This window comes from Schistocerca americana, chromosome X, assembly GCF_021461395.2.
Source record: "Schistocerca americana isolate TAMUIC-IGC-003095 chromosome X, iqSchAmer2.1, whole genome shotgun sequence".
NCBI classification, from domain to species: Eukaryota; Metazoa; Arthropoda; class Insecta; order Orthoptera; family Acrididae; genus Schistocerca; species Schistocerca americana.
Window position 1 is genome coordinate 891808832 of NC_060130.1, and position 22430 is coordinate 891831261.

At 43.2% G+C, this 22430-nt stretch overlaps 1 protein-coding gene across 1 annotated transcript in view; it reads left to right on the plus strand.

The window, feature by feature from the left end:
- The window catches only part of LOC124555200 (prolyl 3-hydroxylase 1-like), a 460841-nt gene that overhangs the window by 301312 nt on the left and 137099 nt on the right, over positions 1-22430 (plus strand). The window lies entirely within an intron of this gene.

Sequence of the window (22430 nt, forward strand, 5' to 3'; positions counted from 1 at the left end):
TGTGTGTAGATGTATATGTAGACATCGTTCGATATTTTACGGATATGACTGCTTCTAGTAATTGTTCTGAAAACGTGTAACCATAGAATAACATGTCTTTCTGCCTATTTATGCGCAGTACGTTACGCTATTTGATCAAAAGTATCCGGACACCTCCAAAAACATACATTTTTCATATTAGGTGCATTGTGCTGCCACCTACAGCCAGGTACCCCATATCAGCGACCTCAGTAGTCATTAGACATCGTGAGAGCAGAATGGGGCGCTCCGCGGAACCCACGGTCTTCGAACGTGGTTCAAATGGTTCAAATGGCTCTGAGCACTATGGGACTTAACTGCTGAGGTAATCAGTCCCCTAGAACTTAGAACTACTTAAACCTAACTAACCTAAGGACATCACCCACATCCATGCCCGAGGCAGGATTCGAACCTGCGACCGCAGCGGTCGCGCGGTTCCAGACTGTAGCGCCTAGAACCGCTCGGCCACACGGCCGGCTTCGAACATGGTCTGGTGACTTGGTGTCACTTGTGTCATACGTCTGTACACGAGATTTCCACGCTCCTAAACATCCCTAGGTCCACTCCTTCCGATGTGATAGTGAAGTAGAAACGTGAAGGGACACGTACAGCACAAAAGCGTACAAGCCGACCTCGTCTGTTGACTGATAGACCGCCGACAGTTGAAGAGGGTCGTAATGTGTAATAAGCAGACATCTATCCAGACCATCACACAGGAATTCCAAACTGCATCATGATCCACTGCAAGTACTATGACAGTTAGGCGGGAGGAGAGAAAACTTGGATTTCACGGTCGAGCGGCTGCTCACAAGCCACACATCACGCCGGTAAATGTCAGACGACGCCTCGCTTGGTGTAATGGGCGTAAACATTGGACGATTGTGGAAAAACGTTGTTTGGAGTGACGAATCACGGTACACAATGTGGCGGTCCGATGGCAGGATGTGGGTATGGCGAATACCCGGCGAACGTCATCTGCCTGGGTGTGTAGTGCCAACAGTAAAATTCTGAGGCGGTGGCATTATGGTGTGGTCGTGTTTTTCATGGAGGGGGCTCGCACCCCTTGTTGTTTTGCGTGTCACTATCACAGCAATTTGGGGATGGCGACTGCATCTTTCCGCACGCCCAAGCACCTGTTCATAATGCACGGCCTGTGGCGGAGTGGTTACACGACAATAACATCCCTGTAATGGACTGGCCTGTACAGAGTGCTAACCTGAATCCTATAGAATACCTTTGGGATGTTTTGCAACGCCGACTTCGTGCCAGGCCTCACCGAACGACATCGATGCCTCTCCTCAGCGCAGCACTCCGTGAAGAATGGACTGCCATTCCCCAAGAAACCTTCTAGCACCTGACTGAACGTATGCCTGCGAGATTGGAAGCTGTTATCAAGGCCATACTGCATTCTAGCATTACCGATGGAGGGCGCCACGAACTTGTAAGTCATTTTCGGCCAGGTGTCCGGATACTTTTGATCAGGCAGTGTACTTGTTTTTATGCCGAGGGTCAATTGTCAATCCCTGCAACAAGAGTAAATCCTCTGCAAATCTTCCTACATTTCACTATGGTTTTCTAGAATTGATACTTCTCTGAATGCGACAGAATCATCCGTGTAAGGCCTCATGGAATTTCTGACGTTGTTCACTAGGTAGATCAATACACATGGTGCAAAGTAATGGTCCCATAACACTCCCTTTGGGTCTCCCAAAATTACTTTTACGTCTGAAGATTTGTCTCCATTCAGAATGACTTGCTATATTTTGTTTCATAAATTTCTGTTAGTGGGATATTGACAACTGATATGTTCATAATTGAAATTTCTGCTACAGATGTACTGCTGTACCGGAAGTTTCAGTGAAGAACAATGTATTATTTTTGTTAGAAACTCTTCAATCCAGCCATACATCTGGTCTGATATTCCATACGCAGGTATTTTAACATGTTTTTGTTAGGTCGATTGCATGTGTATCTGTTCGGTGCAAATTTTGCAATTTAGTTTAATCTGTTTTCCCGATAAGCCAGAGACTTTAAACATAGTTCAGAAGTCGCTGACAATGCAATATGAACTCGCGTTCTTGGCGGTCTGTTCGGTAGAGGTCGGGGGTGGGGGATGAATAAGTCTGACATCTTGACTGCCCTGCAGGACCAGTGTGTTGTGGTGATAGTATGGGAATCCTTTTCCAGGCGGTAAGGGAGCGGATGGTCATCGCTGAGCGGAGTGGTAGGGGGGCGGGGGGAGGACAGAGTGAAAGGACGAAGAGATGTGTGCTACATAAAATAATGGAAAAAAATTGCAACACCGGATAATAATTAATGCAGACCAACGAAATTTCGGGAATGCGTTTGTCAAGGTAACACACGTAAGTGATTAACATTGCAAGATCACAAAAATGGTTCAAATGGCTCTGAGCACTATGGGACTTAACATCTATGGTCACCAGTCCCCTAGAACTTAGAACTACTTAAACCTAACTAACCTAAGGACATCACACAACACCCAGTCATCACGAGGCAGAGAAAATCCCTGACCCCGCCGGGAATCGAACCCGGGAACCCGGGCGCGGGAAGCGAGAACGCTACCGCACGACCACGAGCTGCGGACTGCAAGATCACAGATAAATGTAAATGTAAAGTATAAAATGCCGGTAGATTAATAACCATTGTAACCGCCAGTATGTTGAATGCCAGCATGCAAACGTGCGTGCATTGTGTTGTACAGGTGTTGGATATCAGTTTGTGGACTGGAGTTCCATGCCCGTTGCACTTGGTCGGTCAATACAGGGACGGTTAATGCTTGTTGTGCATGACACTGGAGCTGTCGTCCAGTGATGTTCAATATGTGTTCTGTTGGAGAGAGATATGGTGATCGGCTAAGGCAACATGTCGACAAACTGTAGAGCATGTTGGGTTACAACAGTGGTATGTGGCGAGCGTTATCCTGTTGGAAAACACCCCCTGGAATACTGTTCCTGAATGGCAGCACAACAGGTCTAATCACCAGACTGACGTAAAAATTTGCAGTCAGGGTGCGTGGAGTAACTAAAAGAGCGCATCCCACCCCAAACCATAACTCCAGATGTACGTCCAGCGTGTCTGGCAGACAGACAGTTGGGTGCAGGTCCTCAGCTGGTCTCTTTCTAATCAACACACGGCCATCACTGGCACCAATGCAGAACCAGCTTTCATTATAAAACACAACAGACCTCCACCCTGCTCTCCAATGAGCTCTCGCTTGACACCACTGAAGTCGCAATCGGTGATGGTTTAGGGTCAGTGGAATGCACGCTACAGGGCGTCTGGCTCGGAGCTGCCCTTGAAGAAACCGATTTGTAACAGTTTCGTCGTGTCACTATGGTGCCAACTGTTGCTCAAATTGCTGCTGCAGATGCAGTAAAATGTAGCAGAGCCGTACGCCCAATACGATGGTCTTCCCTCTCAGTAATGCCACGTGACCGTCCAGACGCCCGTCTTCTTGCGACCGTACATTCCTGTGACCACCGCTGCTAACCATCATGTACAGCGGCTACATTCATACAAAGTCTTCCTGCAATATCGCTAAAGGAACATCCAACTTCTCGTAGCCCTATTAACACGATCTCGTTCAAACTCAGTGAGGTGTTAGTAATGGCATCTTTGTCGCCTTAGTGGTATTCTTTACTAACATCAACTCACCACATCCAGTCGCTAAGGTAACTAGCGCTCACGACCGTTACAGCGTGTGATTAAAGCAAATCTGATTTGCATCCTCATAGTGTCGGTACTAGTTCCACTCTTACACGTCTAGCGCGAAATTTTAATAGACATCTTCTTTCAGATTTAGAAACACGCCTACTAACTTTTGTTTATGTCGCAAAACTCCTACATATATAAAGTTTTAGGCAGAAAGCTAGTATATGCAGGGAGACCCATCTAATGTTTCAACATAATATCTTTGAAACAACAATAGATATTGAAACACGACTTTCAAGGCAGGGGCTCATGAAAATAAATATTATGGGACATTCTAAAACGTAAGCAAATATTAGTGTCAACAGAAACTTATGTTTTGTAAATGGACAATCCTTATTATTTCTTGTGCAATCAGAAATATGAAAAATCGCAAAAAGAACTGCGTTGGTTGCATCGCAATACGTCAATTATATCCAGAAAAATTGCAAAGCGAAGTTGGAGCTTGAAATAAACCAAATCCGCTGCTTTTGAACGTCTGCAGATGCAAGTGTGAACTTCATGTTGCTCGTAGTCGCGATGTGATTGACGTACTGCGATGCAATAAACGCTGTACGTATTGCTACTTACGCTGTTATTAAGTGGATTGGAAACAATACAGATTTCCTGTCACACACAATAATAAGTAAGGAAAGTGTTTGCGCGTTCGTGCTTTATTCATATTTACTACAATACTAGAATGGACATAACGGTAACGAAATATCGAATATCGCCGGCCAGTGTGGCCACGCGGTTAAAGGCGCTTCAGTCTGGAACCGTGCGACCGCTACGGTCGCAGGTTCGAATCCTGCCTCGGGCATGGGTGTGCGTGATGTCCTTAGGATAGTTAGGTTTAAATAGTTCTAAGTTCTAGGGGACTGATGACCTCAGATGTTAAGTCCCATAGTGCTCAGAGCCATTTGAACCAAATATCTAATATCACCGCCTAGGGTAAACTTAATTAATGACTGACCAAGGCTCTAATAGTGGCGCAAATACTAGTTGTACGTAGTTGTACATCAATTACATAATGGTACATGACACGCACAGGACATGTCATTGAACATTTTTTATGACTACGTTACAAACTAACTTTTGCACTTAGTGAAATGACCACTTAAACGTACTACAACACCCTAAAAGGAACATCTTCTCAGAAACACACAAAATGTACGCCGGTATGCAATCACATTTCTCACAGCAGAAACGCTACAACTTATGTTCGATGACTGACATTCTTATGGATGAATCTTCAGGATCTTGGATGGGTAAGAGTTTCATCCTCCCCCTTTTTACGATTTTTACCTCTGTAGATTTCCGAACGTCTCAAAATTCTCCTTATTTATGGCACTCATTGAACACACCCTGTTACTATGGCACTAAACAGTTGTTTTAAAAAAATTAGCATTTCGGCGGGAATACCGTCCGGATCTGGTGCTTTATTATTTTTCAATATGCTGAGGTTCTGCAGGACCTCTTAAATATCAGCTAGATTAATCGCCAGATTATTCTCGTAGTCTTGAGTCAGCTATTACCAGATCTGTTTCTTGCTTGTCACCTTCCAATAATACTCTCAACAGCAGTTCGGCTGGCCATTCCCAACTGATAGTCTGCTGACCGTTACTACCAACGACGAGAAAACCAGTGATGACCTGGTTATATGGGTTGGCAGCTTACAGATGTGCACCACGAATTGATCTGTAATTGCTTACTCTTATCTAATTTTTCGTAATTTTTAGAGATTTAATTCAAAATGTATACTTGAGTTCTCTACAGTTGGTAATTAATATTGCAGTACTAACTGAAAAGAGATCTTTTTGCAAGGCTCTACGAATTCTTTGCTTCATCTGAGCGAACTGCGCGCTTCGTGCCTACATCTATTATGACAGTAACAAGTCTCACAGACTTGTCATTGTTAGGAGCGATAGACGTACTTGCAAAGGGCAAACGGAGAATCATTAGCTGTGTGTCGGTATTTTTAAGAGAACTGCAAGAACAGTAAAGTTAAAAACTTGTTTCTCATCCCTATAGTCGGTTTTCCTCAGGAAAATAAAAATATTCTGCATTATCTAGTAGCTTGAATTTAGATGTCTACAGTTTCCCTTGGACTAATTAATGCAGTCATGCATGAAATAAATAAGAAATCATTGTGCTTCAACAAAAATATATATTTAATTTGTGGTATGTTTCTATGGGACCAAACGTCACATTCCAAGGACATGCTGAAAGCCCTCTGACGATGGAAAAGATGAAGCTTGTGGGACATTAATGACTGTAATAACGGAAGGACAGGACAACTGCTGTGCAAGTGACTGAAACCACACTCTGAGCTCGGTAACTGTAACAGATTGCTGAAACACAGATAATCCAAAAAGCCAACACGCGCACTCTACACATGCAACTGTAAAGGTCGTGGCTGAAAGTGGATCTGGTGTTTCCTGAAGTTTATTAGCGCACTGACCCACGTTACAGAAAAAACCTTCAGATGTGAAATCCTGCTAGATCCGCAAATAGAGAAAACAGCTGTTGACTAGCAGAACACATCAGATAACTCTAGATGGTGACTCATCAAAAATGGTTCAAATGGCTCTGAGCACTATGGGACTTAACATCTATGGTCATCAGTCCCCTAGAACTTAGAACTACTTAAACCTAACTAACTTAAGGACAGCACACAACACCCAGCCATCACGAGGCAGAGAAAATCCCTGACCCCGCCGGGAATCGAACCCGGGAACCCGGGCGTGGGAAGCGAGAACGCTTCCGCACGACCACGAGATGCGGGCAGGTGACTCATCAATTCAAACTTTAAATAATTTAGAGTTCGCCCCAGGATATTGTGACAGAAGCACTACTCTTCATTTCATACATTAATTACTTGATAGATAGTATTAATCACATTATCCGTTATTTCGCAGAGGACGTGACAACCTATCAGAAAGTGAAACTGCACAGATGTGTAGCTGGCTCTAGATAGGACTTGAATATGATACACAGTTTGCCAGCCGGCTCAAAGGAAGTGTAAAGCTTCACTATTAAAAGAAAAGTGGTAATAACTCAGATTTTGAGTTCCTCAAGCCCAGTAAAAAATCCATCATAACACAAAATAATTATTAATGATTCGCAACTAAGGTTAATAATGTCATACAACAGCTTGAAAGTATAAATATACGGGGATATAATGTGAAAGCCTGTCACAACCTGAATAATGGATTCACAAAATGGCAGCGTTCCAGTATGCCACATACACCACAATTAATTTCAGAGAACAAATATAGGTGCGCGCAGGCAGACTTAAGGAATGTCATCCCCTTGATAGTGGCTCTACTAACCATAACCAAATACGGAAAGAGGAAGAATACCACACAGAACTGAAAATCAAACCGAAATTCCACATGTACGTTTGTAGACCGTGTGCCGTGTGGCGGAGAGAAAAAGATGTGGCATTACATTCAGTTCCCACAGTTATGCCACAAGCCAACGGAGGACGATACGAACTGTTGCCTGTACGCATTTGTATTTGCTCTTAATCATCTGATTTCAGCGTATTAGCCAACATTGATAGGTTTTTGTATTTATGATAGTTGAAGCTGGGGGGACAGCAGAAGGATTTAAACAGAAGAGTAAAATTGATAAACCGAATAGAGTTTTCAAAACGAAGTTTCCATTGTCTCTGCAAAGGAAATTATACAATAACTGTATACAACAGAAGTCACTGGATCTGATAGGATGTCAGTATGATTCTACATTGAGAATGCGAAAGAACTTTTTCCTCTTATAAGAACAGCGTACCGTAGGTCGCTGAAGGGGCGAAGAGTTCTTAATGATTAGAAAAAAGCGTAGCTAATTTCCTTGGTCGTCGAACAGAAGCTCAAAACTGCAGCCTTATATCTCTGACGTCGGTGCTGAAGAATTTTTTATGACCGCGTATTATAACATTGTCGGAGACTCAGAATCTTCTTTTCGTTCACGGGAACCAGAGAGCGGTAGATATCGGGGTCCAGGTTTATGCCGCGTTGCTTGATTTCCAGAAGGCCTTCGATACATTAGCGCACTGCGACCTAATGAACAAATTAGTTTTAATACACCACGTATAAAATAATTTCTCCTAGCCCCATACAGTTTCCTAACCCTATGCAGAGAGTGCTGAAAATCTGTGTTTGTGCATTTTTAATAGCTATCACAGTATTTGCAAGATTTATGATGAGATACGTGGGGCGCATGTAGTAAATAATTGATGCATGAGTAGTGCATCTCCTAACTGTCATCTGTTGCTTGCGCAAGACATTTTTCGTTATAAATGTTACAAGTATTGTCATAGCTGTTAAAAACTCACCAACACAAATTTTGAGGACTATCTGTGTAGGGGTAAGAATCTGTTTGGCATTTGGAGAGATTAATTTATATTTTTACTCCGATTTAAAAAGTGTTACATAAAAATTTTTAAAATTTTTTTATTGAAATAACTATTTCTGTTTTTAGACTTGCGCGCGAAATTTCTCGATGTATTTTAAATTTTTCGATGAGATCAGATCTTTTTTAAGTAATAATGTATACACAGGGTGGCGCACTTAAACGTCTCAGCGCAAATGTATCTAGAGCAACAACAGATACTGAAAAACGCCATTCACGGGTATGAATGTAAGGCAGGGGCTCATGCAAGTACCGTATTGTTTCTTATGCAATCAGTAACAAAAATCACGAAAAAAATAGGGTTGGTTGCATCGCAGTACGTCAGTTACATTCCGAGAAATAGCAAAACGAAGTTGACTCTTGAAATAAATCAAATGCGCCGTTGTCGCACGTCCCGAGATGCGAGGGTGAATCCCACGTTGCCCATAATCGCGATACGATTGACATACGTAATCTTGCTTTCGCTGCTATCAAGAGGGCCGAAAGGCCAAAAGTAATAATGGGCTTTCCTGCCACAAATAATGATATGTACGTAACGGTCTCCCTCTTGCGTGTTTTATTTATCTACGAGCACAAAACAGAATAGCATCAGCTAGCGTACGCCGACCCATTGCACTACTCGGTACGCCGGCCGGAGTGGCCGCGTCATTCTAGGCGCTACAGTCTGGAGCCGAGCGACCGCTACGGTCGCAGGTTCGAATCCTGCCTCGGGCATGGATGTGTGTGATGTCCTTAGGTTAGTTAGGTTTAATTAGTCTAAGTTCTAGGCGACTGATGACCTCAGAAGTTAAGTCGCATAGTACTCAGAGCCATTTGAACCATTTGAACTACTCGGTACAACCTCTCGCATATGCAGTCGTGTACTGGAACGGACCCAAATCGGCGCTATGTTTGGGAACAGCGCACTACGAAACAGGTTGATCTGTGTGTAGATACGCACAGGTAAATGGAAATGGTATCAGTGTTGTAAAAGTGATATTAATTTACCTGTCCATCCGTTCTAGGCATTCAATATGGTTTTCACGGATGAAGAAATGACTGATGTGTTATTATTTTGTCCGCAGCTCGTGGTCGTGCGGTAGCGTTCTCGCTTCCCACGCCCGGGTTTCCGGGTTCGATTCCCGGCGGGGTCAGGGATTTTCTCTGCCTCGTGATGACTGGGTGTTGTGTGATGTCCTTAGGTTAGTTAGGTTTAAGTAGTTCTAAGTTCTAGGGGACTGATGACCAAAGATGTTAAGTCCCATAGTGCTCAGAGCCATTTGAACCATTTTGTTATTATTTTAAAGAGAATGTCATAGAAATGGCACACGAGCTGCGCAAGTGTATGCCCAGAGTTACCCTGATAGACATCATCCGACCCTCTAACTTCAGGAATACTGTTAGAAGGCTTTGCGCGACAGGACGCATGTCTCCATGAACGCGGATCGGGAGCAAAAGAATTATACATGAAGCAGCAGAAGTGCCTATTCTGACGGCGGTGCAATAAACCCTTATGCCATTTCTAGTGAAATGGAGAAACTGGTGGGAATTCCTCGAACAAACGTGCTGCACATTCTGAACAGGCGTAAATATTACTTGTAGCTCATGTTGCTACATCAAGGGCTTCATAGAAATGAAATTCGTCTTGAATACTGTCAGTGGGTTCTGCGGCAAGCCTGTGACTTCATGCGCAGGGTACTGTTTACCGATAAAGCCACGTTTACAATCCACGGGAACGTCAACTTATACAGTATGCACTACTGGTCACTTGAAAACAAACATCAACGCTGTGGAGTGTCAACGTGTGGTGTGGTATTGTAGGACAACACATCATTGGCCCGTATTTCATTGATGGCACTCTTACCGGCGACAGTACGGGCGGTTCTTGAGATGTACCTCACCTGAACTGATGGAGGACCTACCTCTTCATTTGCATCATGTGATGTGGTATCTGCAGCACGGATGCCCTGCACATAATGCTATGGCAAGAAATGCGTTAAACCAAAAATTTCCAAATCGATGGACAGTACGGGCAGTCCTATTCAGAAATTTCATCGCCTCTCATCACCATGGTATTTTTTGTCATGGGAAATGTCAAAAATGTGGTGTATCAGGAGGCTACAAGAACAATGAACAACACGAAAGCCCGTATTGCTGCTGCAAGTGCTGCAGTAGCAGCAGAAACACTGACAGCTGCGAGCTGATCGATAATGGAATATTGGATTTCTTATGACATGTCCGAAAGAACAGACACCATTCCATATAAGTATACAGTTCTGGCAATGCCGGCCGTGACCTTCTTCTTCTGAGCGGGTGCACACATATTCCCCGAACTCTTACGGGACTTGGAAAGAATATCTTCCACGAGTAATGAGCGTGTTGGGGTGGGACACTACGAATGTAGTATGTGGATGTACAAGGTGGGAATGTGAGTCTCACGGGAGGCGTGCGCAAGATAGTCCCTGCAGCCGCACTTTCCTCTGTGCCCTCGGTGACTCAGATGGGTCGAGCGTTTGCCATGTAAGCAGGAGATCCCGGGTTCGAGTCCCGGTCAGGGCACACATTTTCACCTGTCCTCATTGATATATATCAACGCCCGTCAACAGCTGAAGGTATTGATATAATTCTATCAAACACTTTGGTCTGTGGCTGTTACTGGAGAACCGGGACAATCTTCTTACTAACAATGGAAAATTAAATTACATAGATAATGGTCTGCTCCTTAGCAATAAGAACTTAAAAGTGCTTAGGCCTATTACAGAACTGTTTAGCAAATTCATTACGGTAGTTAAAATCTGTGTTCAAGTGGACTCTCTAAAACAATTAGAGAAGGGACAGTCTGTAATGTTCAAGAAGGAACTGTGTGGGTCATTTAACTATTATCTTCATAGTAAATTTCCCAACTTCGTCACTGCGGGATATGGTGTGAAGGCAAAGCTACCTTTCCTCCTGCATGCAAACGACAGTGTAACAGCAAGACTATTTCGAACAAATATATAAATACTGTGCCTATACCATCTAAAGTGAAAGTAGCCGATGTTAAAATGTGTGTTCTAATGAACGAGCTGCCTCGAATATTGCAGCAGCTATGTGTAGACGACTATTACCTTTTGGACTTATAGATAAGGCAAGATTGTGACGGAACTTTTTAATAAAGTTGACATGCGCGACTACATAATATCAAACGACGACTTCTGCATGGAACGAGACCGCTAGGAAAACAGCAATGTGATTGTGGACAATGCTAAGACGTCTGTTCCTTCGAAATAACAGACACCACGCAGATGCAGCAGCTGTGAAACACTATATGTAAATTTTAGGGGGATCACTGCTATCAGCTGCAACTGGACTTTAAGCGCAATCAGCGACGAAGAACGAAAATGTGTACCGACCGGTATTCGACCCTGGATCTCTTGCTTACTAGGCAGGTGTGGTAACCACTGCCGGCCGGGTTGGCCGAGCGGTTCTGGGCGCTACAGTCTGGAACCGCGCGACCGTTACGGTAGCAGGTTTGAATCCTGCCTCGGGCATGGATGTGTGTGATGTCCATAGGTTAGTTAGGTTTAAGTAGTTCTACGTTCTAGTGGACTGATGACCTCAGATGTTGAGTCCCATAGTGCTCAGAGCCATTTGAACCATTCTTTTTTTTTTTTTGGTAACCACTGCGGCATCCGGGACACAGCGTTATCGCAACTGCACGGACTATCTAGGTACGCCTCATGACCGATCTACACACCCATCGAGCGCCACCTATCAGCAATTCCTCAGCAGGGAGGTTTGCATGTGGCTTTAAACATAGTATATGGAGAAATCTGGCTACATGTGAGGAATACAAGATCTTAGCATTTACTGAAAACGGCAGTGGTAAGTGGCCATATGTTGGAGTCCTGTCTGAAAATGATGGATTGGAGCATGTGCAGTATGTTAAAGGAGAAATGAAAGATCTGTTTAAAAACTCAATTCCCACATGGATCTGCTTAAAAAGGATGGTTACAATGTTGCATTACATATTTTGTACAAGAATATATGTTTTCGTATTTTCTACCCTGCCAAAAATCCCAAAAAAAATTATCCTTTCTACGATGATCAACATGAATGGGAAGTGGATAGTTGGGAGACCTTGAAAAAGTTGTCGAAACTACGCTGTTGACAGTTTAGTAACCCTCGTTTCTTACCTATATGAACAGTTAATCGATAACTGCAAATATATAGGTTTCGGTATAACGAATAATGCTATTTTCTCAGACACTAAATATAGTGTTCATTGTTATCCTAGCAGCGAATGTATTTTCGAGAGGTCAAACCTTCTTACACGAAATTATACAATTCCATTGCTGCTCTAGGCAACCTGTGCTCGCTGTGAAGTGCTACGTCTGCATGCTTGCACCTCGTCAGAAGACACAGCGGTGGAGGTGCACGTCACTTAGCGCGAAGCAGCACACAGCTGTCACACGACTAGCAATAGCCTCTTTGTGTTGCCAAGACAAAGTAGCGAGCAATGAGCTCACATCGCGACCTATGCGCCATGTACGCATGTTGTAGTTGTGGTGTCTTTGCCAATGTAAAATATTACCCAGCCAAACTTCCTGGCAGATTGAAACTGTGTGCCGGACCGGGACTCTAACTTGGGACCTTTGCCTTTGTTGGTAGAGCACTTGCCTGCGAAAGGCAAAGGTCCTGATTTCGAATCTCGATCCGGCACACAGTTTTAATCTTCCAGGAAGTTTCATATCAGCGCACACTCCGCTGCAGAGTGAAAATCTCATTTTGGAATTACCCATCCAGCATAAAATTTTACACTGGTGTAACGTCATTGTGTATGTTGTGATTATTCCAAGTGTGTTTGTGTTGATAAGGTTGAAAATAAAACAGAAACGGATGAAATTCTCACTTATAAGTATTTTCAGCACAGCTCACAACTAGTTCTTGCATAGTGCATGACTGGATATGAATTTTTAAAAAAGTATGCAATTCTAGCAAATGCAACACATTGTGTTGGCGGTCCCAATCAGGCGATGCACCGTATTCCATTCTGTTACATAGTCATTATTGTTGAGCAATGTTCCACCTGTCTACAGTTATATGCTCCTCCATTATCATGTCTTTCCATTCTTGATGCAGAAAGATGTCAGCATATTTCTCTGATATATCTTTACAAAAAGTACAGTTGTTTGTTCAATGCTGGTGTTCGTTGGGGGGTTGGGTTGTTTGGAGGAAGAGACCAAACAGCGAGGTCATCGGTCTCATTGGATTAGGGAAGGACGGGGAAGGAAGTCGGCCGTGCCATTTCAGAGGAACCATCCCAGCATTTGCCTGGACCGATTTAGGGAAATCACAGAAAACCTAAATCAGGATGGTCGGACGCGGGATTGAACCGTCGGCAATGCTGGTGAATCATTGGTTGAACAGATCAGGCATAGATGGATATAAAGACTGCAGAGAAATGATAGCGCTTGTGCAACCCAACTATAAAAATTAAATTTGCTCGAAGGATGTGGGTCCGAGCTTGTACGCCATTGGTGCTCCAGGGCTCCTCCGCATAATGCCGGTGGCCATAAGGAGAAGAGGGAAGGGGGAGGGAATTCTGAGAATAATGTCATTGCTGGAGGGCGAGATCCTGACATCACCAATTCCAGGAAATAAGCTGATGCTGATATCATTAATTCCAGGAATGCTGGTGCTGACATCAGTGATCTAGCCCAGAACCCACAGTGCCCCTCTACATTAATGATGTCTTATGAAGCCAACACACAGAGGCTCAACCCCCATCAGGACACCCTGATTAGATTATCCATGATTTATGTATATTAGTTAAGGCAAATGCTGTTATCTTTCCTTACTCTCCCATTTTTTCCAACGTGGGCTTCTGCTTTTTTTCTAATGATCTCACTGCGTACGGCCAATTAACTCTAATCTTCTTCCTTTCTTTCTTCCCAACATAGTTCACTGTATGCAAGTGTCGCAAGAAAGTTAAACAGTTGTAGTTCATCACATCTGCCAATAACTAGGAACTTTTATTATGTGTAGCATTCGATACTGCAGCAGCACATCGAAGCACACCGTTAAGTACTCTGTTTTGTTTGTGAGTTGCAACAATGTCTCTTAAGAAGCAACTTATTGTGAATTTCGTCTGCGTTCTTTAGTTTAACCTCCTAAATTTCGTATTTATCAGTCACAGTTCCGCATTTAGCAACTGCCTAGAGTATATTTCCGCCGTTTTTAGTATCGTTAGGATCTGTGATTGCTGTATTCAGATGCGACCCGAGTTGGTGACCCTTTGTTTCCAGTTCCAGGCAATTCTGGGTTCAGTCACGCAGTTCGAGGTTGTTACCAATTGATATCAGTGTAGGGGACCACACATTGTGATCTGAGGGTCATCTCACACATCCCATCTGTCCCCCAGTTGGTCCAATATTGTGGCTGTCCCAGTTACCGCCTGCACTGAGGTTGAGCCCTCACCTGTGGTCAAATGGGAGGTCGTTCCAAGGTGTGGCAGAAAGCAAAAGATTTTGTGGGCGCCGATCGGAGGGCCTCACCAGTTCATCTAACGATGAGGTTTCAGACGCTGGCTATGTCTGATAGGCATCCTGAGCGAGATGCAATCAGTTGCCCTATTTCAGGGGAAGTCTCTCGGCCTGCGAGTCTTGCAGAGTCGCAGATGGTGGGATTGCTGGTAGTTGGGAGATCCTACGTTTGGCACGTAATCGGGCCCTTAGTGATATGGCTGCCAAGTTGGCATCCAACGTGCACCCCGTGACTCCTAGAGGAGTCATTCCAGATATGAAACAGGTGCTTCTGGATTCCATCAAGAGCGAAGGGTCCAGCCAACTGTAGTTGGGGGCTCGTCAGTGCTAGCGCTGTGTGTGGCTTTGAATTGGAAGAGATTCTCTCTGGTTTCAAGTGATTAGCTGAAGTGGTAAAGAGTGACAGTCTTGCTTGCGAGATGAAGGCTGAACTCACCATCCGTAGCAGCGTCGACAGGTCCGAGTGTGGAACTTTGGTACAGAGCCGAGTGAAGGGTATGAATCAGAGGCTCAGATGGTTCTGCGAATGTATAGGTTGCAGATTTCTCGACTTGCGCCATAGGGCTGTGGGTTTTCGGATTCCACTTAATAGATGAAGGATCAATTACCCACAGGAAGCAGCTACAGTGGTAGCAGGGGCTGTAGGGAAGGGACTCTGTATTCTTTTTAGGTTAGAGGGTCTCGGGATACTACAGAAAGTTTGTCAGTCTAGACGGGTTGATGCCAAACACAGGACAAGGGTATACCTGGCAACACTCGTTATTGTTGTTTTAAATTGTTGTAGATGTGTTGGGAAAGAACCAAAACACTAAGCGCTAATAAAGAGCCTGATCCTCCAATCTTCCTCAAATCTTTATAGGCACGTAAAGCTGGCTAAAGCCACAGGAAATTGTTAGAGACAACCTAACTGCTTTCAGAAATAACAGATTAAATACAGTTTTTGGTGTTTATTGCTATCAGATGTAGCTAACCTTCTAGTGAAATTGAAGCAGATAGTTCCTGTTTGTTAGTATGGGTAGAGTTATACTTGATAACTGGAGTATATTTATAACTGGTTCCTTTCACTGTCCCACCGACTATGATGGTACAATTGCTGATCAGTTCAAAGAAAATTTGAGTCTCGTTACAAATACACCCGCCATTAAAATTGCTACACCACGAAGATGACGTGCTACAGACGCGAAATTTAACCGACAGGAAGAAGATGCTGTGATATGCAAATGATTAGCTTTTCAGAGAATTCACACAAGGCTGGCGCCGGTGGCGCCCATACAACATGCTGACATGAAGAAAGTTTCCAACCGATTTCTCATACACAAACAGCAGTTGACCGGCGTTTCCTGGTGAACCGTTGTTGTGATGCCTCGTGTAAGGGGCGACATTGCTGCTCGCATTGGTTGACATCGAATGACTGTTAGCAGAATATGGAATCGATGGGTTCAGCAGGGTAATACGGAACGCCGTGCTGAATCCCAACGACCTCGTATCACTAGCAGTCGGGATGACAGGCATCTTATTCGCATGGCTGTAACAGATCGTGCAGCCACGACTCGATCCCTAAGTCAATAGATGGGGACGTTTGCAAGACAACAACCATGTGCACGAACAGTTCGACGACGTTTGCAGCAGCGTGGACTATCAGCTCGGATACCATGACTGCGGTTACCCTTATGTGCTTATCACAGACAGGAGCGCCTGTAATGGTGTACTCAACGACGAACCTGGGTGCACGCATGGCAAAACGTCATTTTTTCGGATGAATCGAGGTTCTGTTTACAGCATCATGATGGTCGCATCCGTGTTCGGCGACATCGCGGTGAACGCACATTGGAAGCGTGTATTCGTCATCGCCATACTGGCGTTATCACCTGGCGTGATGGTGTGGGGTGCCATCGGTTACACGTCTCGGTCACCTCTTGTTTGCATTGACGGCACTTTGAACAGTGGACGTTACATTTCAGATGTGTTACGACCCGTAGCTCTATCCTTCATTCGATCCCAGCAAAACCCTAGATTTCAGCAGAGTAATGCACAACCACATGTTGCAGGTCTTGTACTGGTCTTTCTGGATACAGAAAATGTTCAACTGCTACCCTGGCTAGCACATTCTCCAGATCTCTCACCAATTGAAAATGTCTGGTCAATGGTGGCCGAGCAACTGGCTCGTCACACTACGCCAGTCACTACTCTTGATGAACTGTGGTATCGTGTTGAAGCTGCAAGGGCAGCTGTACCTGTACACGCCAAACCAAGCTGTTTGACTCAATGCCCAGGCGTATAAAGGGCGTTATTGCGGCCTGAGGTGGTTGTTGTGGGTACTGATTTCTCAGGATCTATGCACCCAAATTGCGTGCAAATGTAATCACATGTCAGTTCTAGTATATTTGTCCAATGAAAACCCGTTTATCATCTGCATTTGTTCTTGGTGTAGCAATTTTAATGGCCAGTAGTGTAGATACCACACTCATACAATTACAGTTGGCGGCGACTTCAATCTACCCTCGACATGTCGGCGAAAATACATGTTTAAAGTCAGTGGTAGGTATGAAACGTCGTCCGAAATTGTACTGAACGCTTTATCAGAAAATTATTTTGAACAATTAGTTCAGGAGCCTGTTCGAATTGTAAATGATTACGAAAACATACTTGGACTTTTGGTAACAAGTAATCCTGAGCAAATAGGGAGAAGCATAATGGATAGTTGTATTGGTGACACCAAGGTCGTTGCAGTAAAAATGAATATCCTAAGATCCAAATTCACCAAGAATAAATGTAAAATATATCTATTTAAAAGAACTGATACAAATTCGCTTGACGCATATCTACGAGACACCCTCAACTCCTTCCAGTCTGAGTACGTAAGCACAGACAAATTTGGTTGAAAATCAAAGAAGTAGTATCGACATCAGTTGAGAGGTATATACCAAATAAATTAATAAGAGATGGATTTAATCCCCGAGGGCACACAAAACAGGTCAGAACACTGTTGCAGAAGCAACGGAAAAAGCATGCCAAATTTAAAAGAAAGCAAAATTCTTAAGATTGGCGAAGTTTTGGAGAAGCTCGAAATTTTAGCGGTCTTCAGTGAGAAATGCTTTACTAGTTTCCACAACGAAACTCTGTCTCGAAATCTGGCAGAAAATCCAAAAAGATTCTGGACGTACGTAAAGTACACCAACAGCAAGACTCAATCAGCACCTTAGCTGCATCTACATCTACATCTACATCTACATTTATACTCCGCAAGCCACCCAACGGTGTGTGGTGGAGGGCACTTTACGTGCCACTGTCATTACTTCCCTTTCCTGTTCCAGTCGCGTATGGTTCGCGGGAAGAACGACTGTCTGAAAGCCTCCGTGCGCGCTCTAATCTCTCTAATTTTACATTCGTGATCTCCTCGGGAGGTATAAGTAGGGGGAAGCAATATATTCGATACCTCATCCAGAAACGCACCCTCTCGAAACCAGGCGAGCAAGCTACACCGCGATGTCAGCCATTTTTTCGTTTGTGCGAGGATTTAGAGAAGGAACTGCAGTGCGGTCTCCCTCTGTGAAACAGCTTTGGAAAAAGGTGTTTAGTATTTCAGCTTTACGCGTGTCATCCTCTGTTTCAATGACATCATCATCCCATAGTGTCTGGATATGCTGTTTCGAGCCACTTACTGATTTAACGTAAGACCAGAACTTCCTTGGATTTTCTGTCAAGTCGGTACATAGAATTTTACTTTCGAATTCACTGAACGCTTCACGCATAGCCCTCCTTACGCTAACTTTGACATCGTTTAGCTTCTGTTTGTCTGAGAGGTTTTGGCTGCGTTTAAACTTGGAGTGGGGCTCTCTTTGCTTTTGCAGTAGTTTCCTAACTTTGTTGTTGTACCACGGTGGATTTTTCCCGTCCCTCACAGTTTTACTCGGCACGTACCTGTCTAAAACGCATTTTACGATTGCCTTGAACTTTTTCCATAAACACTCAACATTGTCAGTGTCGGATCAGAAATTTTCGTTTTGATCTGTTAGGTAGTCTGAAATCTGCCTTCTATTACTCTTGCTAAACAGATAAACCTTCCTCCCTTTTTTTATATTCCTATTAACTTCCATATTCAGGGATGCTGCAACGGCCTTATGATCACTGATTCCCTGTTCTGTACATACAGAGTCGAAAAGTTCGGGTCTGTTTGTTATCAGTAGGTCCAAGATGTTATCTCCACGAGTCGGTTCTCTGTTTAATTGCTCGAGGTAATTTTCGGATAGTGCACTCAGTATAATGTCACTCGATGCTCTGTCCCTACTACCCGTCCTAAACATCTGAGTGTCCCAGTCTATATCTGGTAAATTGAAATCTCCACCTAAGACTATAACATGCTGAGAAAATGTATGTGAAATGTATTCCAAATTTTCTCTCAGTTGTTCTGCCACTAATGCTGCTGAGTCGGGAGGTCGGTAAAAGGAGCCAATTATTAACCTAGTTCGGTTGTTGAGTGTAACCTCCACCCATAATAATTCACAGGAACTATCCACTTCTACTTCACTACAGGATAAACTACTACTAACAGCGACGAACACTCCACCACCGGTTGCATGCAATCTATCCTTTCTAAACACCGTCTGTACCTTTGTAAAAATTTCGGCAGAATTTATCTCTGGCTTAAGCCAGCTTTCTGTACCTATAACGATTTCAGCTTCGGTGCTTTCTATCAGCGCTTGAAGTTCTGGTACTTTACCAACGCAGCTTCGACAGATGACAATTACAATACCGATTGCTGCTTGGTCCCCGCATGTCCTGACTTTGCCCCGCACCCGTTGAGGCTGTTGCCCTTTCTGTACTTGCCCAAGGCCATCTAACCTAAAAAACCGCCCAGCCCACGCCACACAATGTTAGCAATGGTAATGTTACCACTGAGAGTGCGCTAAACCAGAGTTACTAAACACGGTTTTCTGAAATTACTTCCCCGTAGAAGACGAAGCAAATATTCCAGAATTTGAATCAAAAACAGCTACCAGCATGAGTAACTTAGAGGCAGACATCCTCATTGTAGCGAAGCAGCTTAAATCACTTCATAGAGGCAATTACCCCTGTCCAGATTTTACACCAATTAGGATTCCGTCAGAGTACGCTGACACAATAACTCCATACTTCGCAATCATTTTCAACCGTTCGCTCGGAGAAAAATCCGTATCTAAAGAGTGGAAAGTTGAAAAGGACACCAATACTCAAGAAACGAAATAGGAGTAATCAGCTAAATTACAGGCCCATATCTCTAACGTCGATTTGCTGTGGAACGTATTCTGTGTTCGCACTTTATGAATTACCTCGAAGAAACGATTTGTGGACAAATAGCCAACTCAGATTCAGAAAATATCATTCATGTGATACACAACTAGGTCTTTATTCACCAAATTAGTGAGTGCTATCGTTAGAAGATATAAAATAGATTCCATATTTATAGATTTCCAGTAGGTTTTTGACACCGTTCTTCAAAAGTGACTTCTAAACACAGTGCGTGCCTACAGACTATCGTCTCAGTTGTGCGACTGGATTCAGGATCTCTTGTCAGAAAGGTCACAGTTCGTAGTAACTGACGGAAAGTCGTCGAGTGAAACGGAAGTGATATCTGGCGTTCTCCAACGAAGTGTTCTAGGCTTTCTGTTGTTCCTGATCTACATAAACGATTTACGAGGCAACCTGAGCAGCTGATTGTTTGCAGATGATGCTGTCATTTACCTCTTGTAAAGTCTTCATATGATCAGAAATAATTGCAAAACGATTTAGAAAAGGTATCTGTATGTTGCGAAAAGTGGCAACTGACTCCAAATAATGAGAAGCGTGAGGTCATCTACATGAGTGCGAAACGGAGTCCGCTAAATTTCGGTTACAAGGTAAATCACGCACATCTAAAGGCTGTGAATTCAAATAAATACCGAAGGATTACAATTACGAATAATATAACTGGAACGATTACGTAGAGAATGTTGTGGGTAAAGCGAACCAAAGACGGCGACGTGTGGGTAGAGCACTTAGAAAACGCAACCGGTCCACTGAAGAGACTGCCTACACTAAGCTTGTCCGTACTCTTCTGGAGTATTAATGCGCCGTATGGGGTCCGCATCAGATAGGATTGACGCAGGACATCAAATAAGTTCAAAGAAGGGCAGCTGGTTTTGCGGTATTCCGAGACATGGGGGAGAGTGCCACGGAGATAATACACCCAATTAGGGTGGCAATTATTGAAACAAAGGCGTTTTTCGCTGCTGTAGGATCTTCTCAGTAAATTTAAATCACCTCCTTTCCCCTCCGAATGCGAAAATATTTTGTTGCCGCCCACCTAAATGAGGAGGAATTATCGTCATAATAAAATAAGAGCTCGCGCGGAAAGATTTAAGTGTTCGTTTTTCCCGCACGCCGTTTGGGAGTGGACCTCTCATCTGTTACATTGCCAGATGCTAAGTTTGCTTTGTTTGCAGATGATATAAACATTGCAATAAGGAGCAAGTCAAGTAAAGATTTAGAAATAGCTGCTAATCACATTTTTAGTGACATTAGTATGTGATTTTAAGCTAATTCACTGCCATTAAATTTCTGGGATTACAACTCGGTAATAACCTCAGTAGGGAAGGGCATACCACAGAATTGCTTAAGTGCCTAAACAAGTCTGTATTTGCAGTGAGAATGATGTCAGATGTAGGAGATATAAATATTAAAAAATTGCATACTTACCTTACTTTCATTTTATTAAGTCATATAGGATCATATTGTGGGGCAACTCATCAAACCGAGCAAAAGTTTTGAAGGTGCAAAAGCGAGTGATAAGAATCCTTTGTGGTGTAAATTCAAGAACATCATGTAGAAACCTGTTCAAGGAAATTTGTATTCTGACCACTGCTTCTCAGTATATTTATTCCTTAAGGAAATTTATTGCAAGTAATACATCTCTATTTCCAACCAATAGCTCAAACATAGTATCAATACTAGGAATAAGAACAATATACATAAAGTCCTAAAATCACTTACCTTGGTCCAAAAAGGGGTCCAATATACAGGAACACGTATTTTCAATTAATTTCCAGCAACCACTTAAAACTTGGTTTCAGATAAAGCATGGTTTAAACAAAGTTTGGAAGACTTTTTGATAGGCAACTCCTTCTACTCTATAGATGAATACTTTAACAGAGACTGTTAAGCCAGCTTAAGCAAAAATGTCTGTTAGATTTCAGCTTTGACAGCACTTCGTTACAACAGTCAAGATTAGGTATCTTGTGTATGATAAATTTATTAATAATGCATAACAATGTTTCATTGTGACAGGGTGTTAATTCTGTAAATATTAGCTGTTCAAGTTTACCGCAATGTATTCACCTATTTCGGCAATCTCCTGACAAATGATCAGGGTAGTAAGTATTATATTCAAATGTTTTATGTTTTTGTGCTATACTTTCTAACATGTTACACACCCACGAGAATCATCTCATTTTTTGGGTCCTTGGGAAGAAAACTGAATCCAATCTAATCTAATCTAACGGCAGGGAAATAGCTTAAATGTTGTTCGATGAACCCTATCACAGGTACATGATTGTGAGTTGCAGACAAATCATATAGATTTATTTGTGGACCCTGACGTGTACCATAATGCTAAGCCATAAAGACTTTCTTCATCAACGCCCACTGTTCTTTCTGAATATGGCACGTAATTCACATCAAGACGATCCTATCTGAAATGAAAAAACTATTTATTGACGCTATTTCTTAGACATCAGTCACCTCACACACGTCACAAATGTTCGAAGTGCCTGA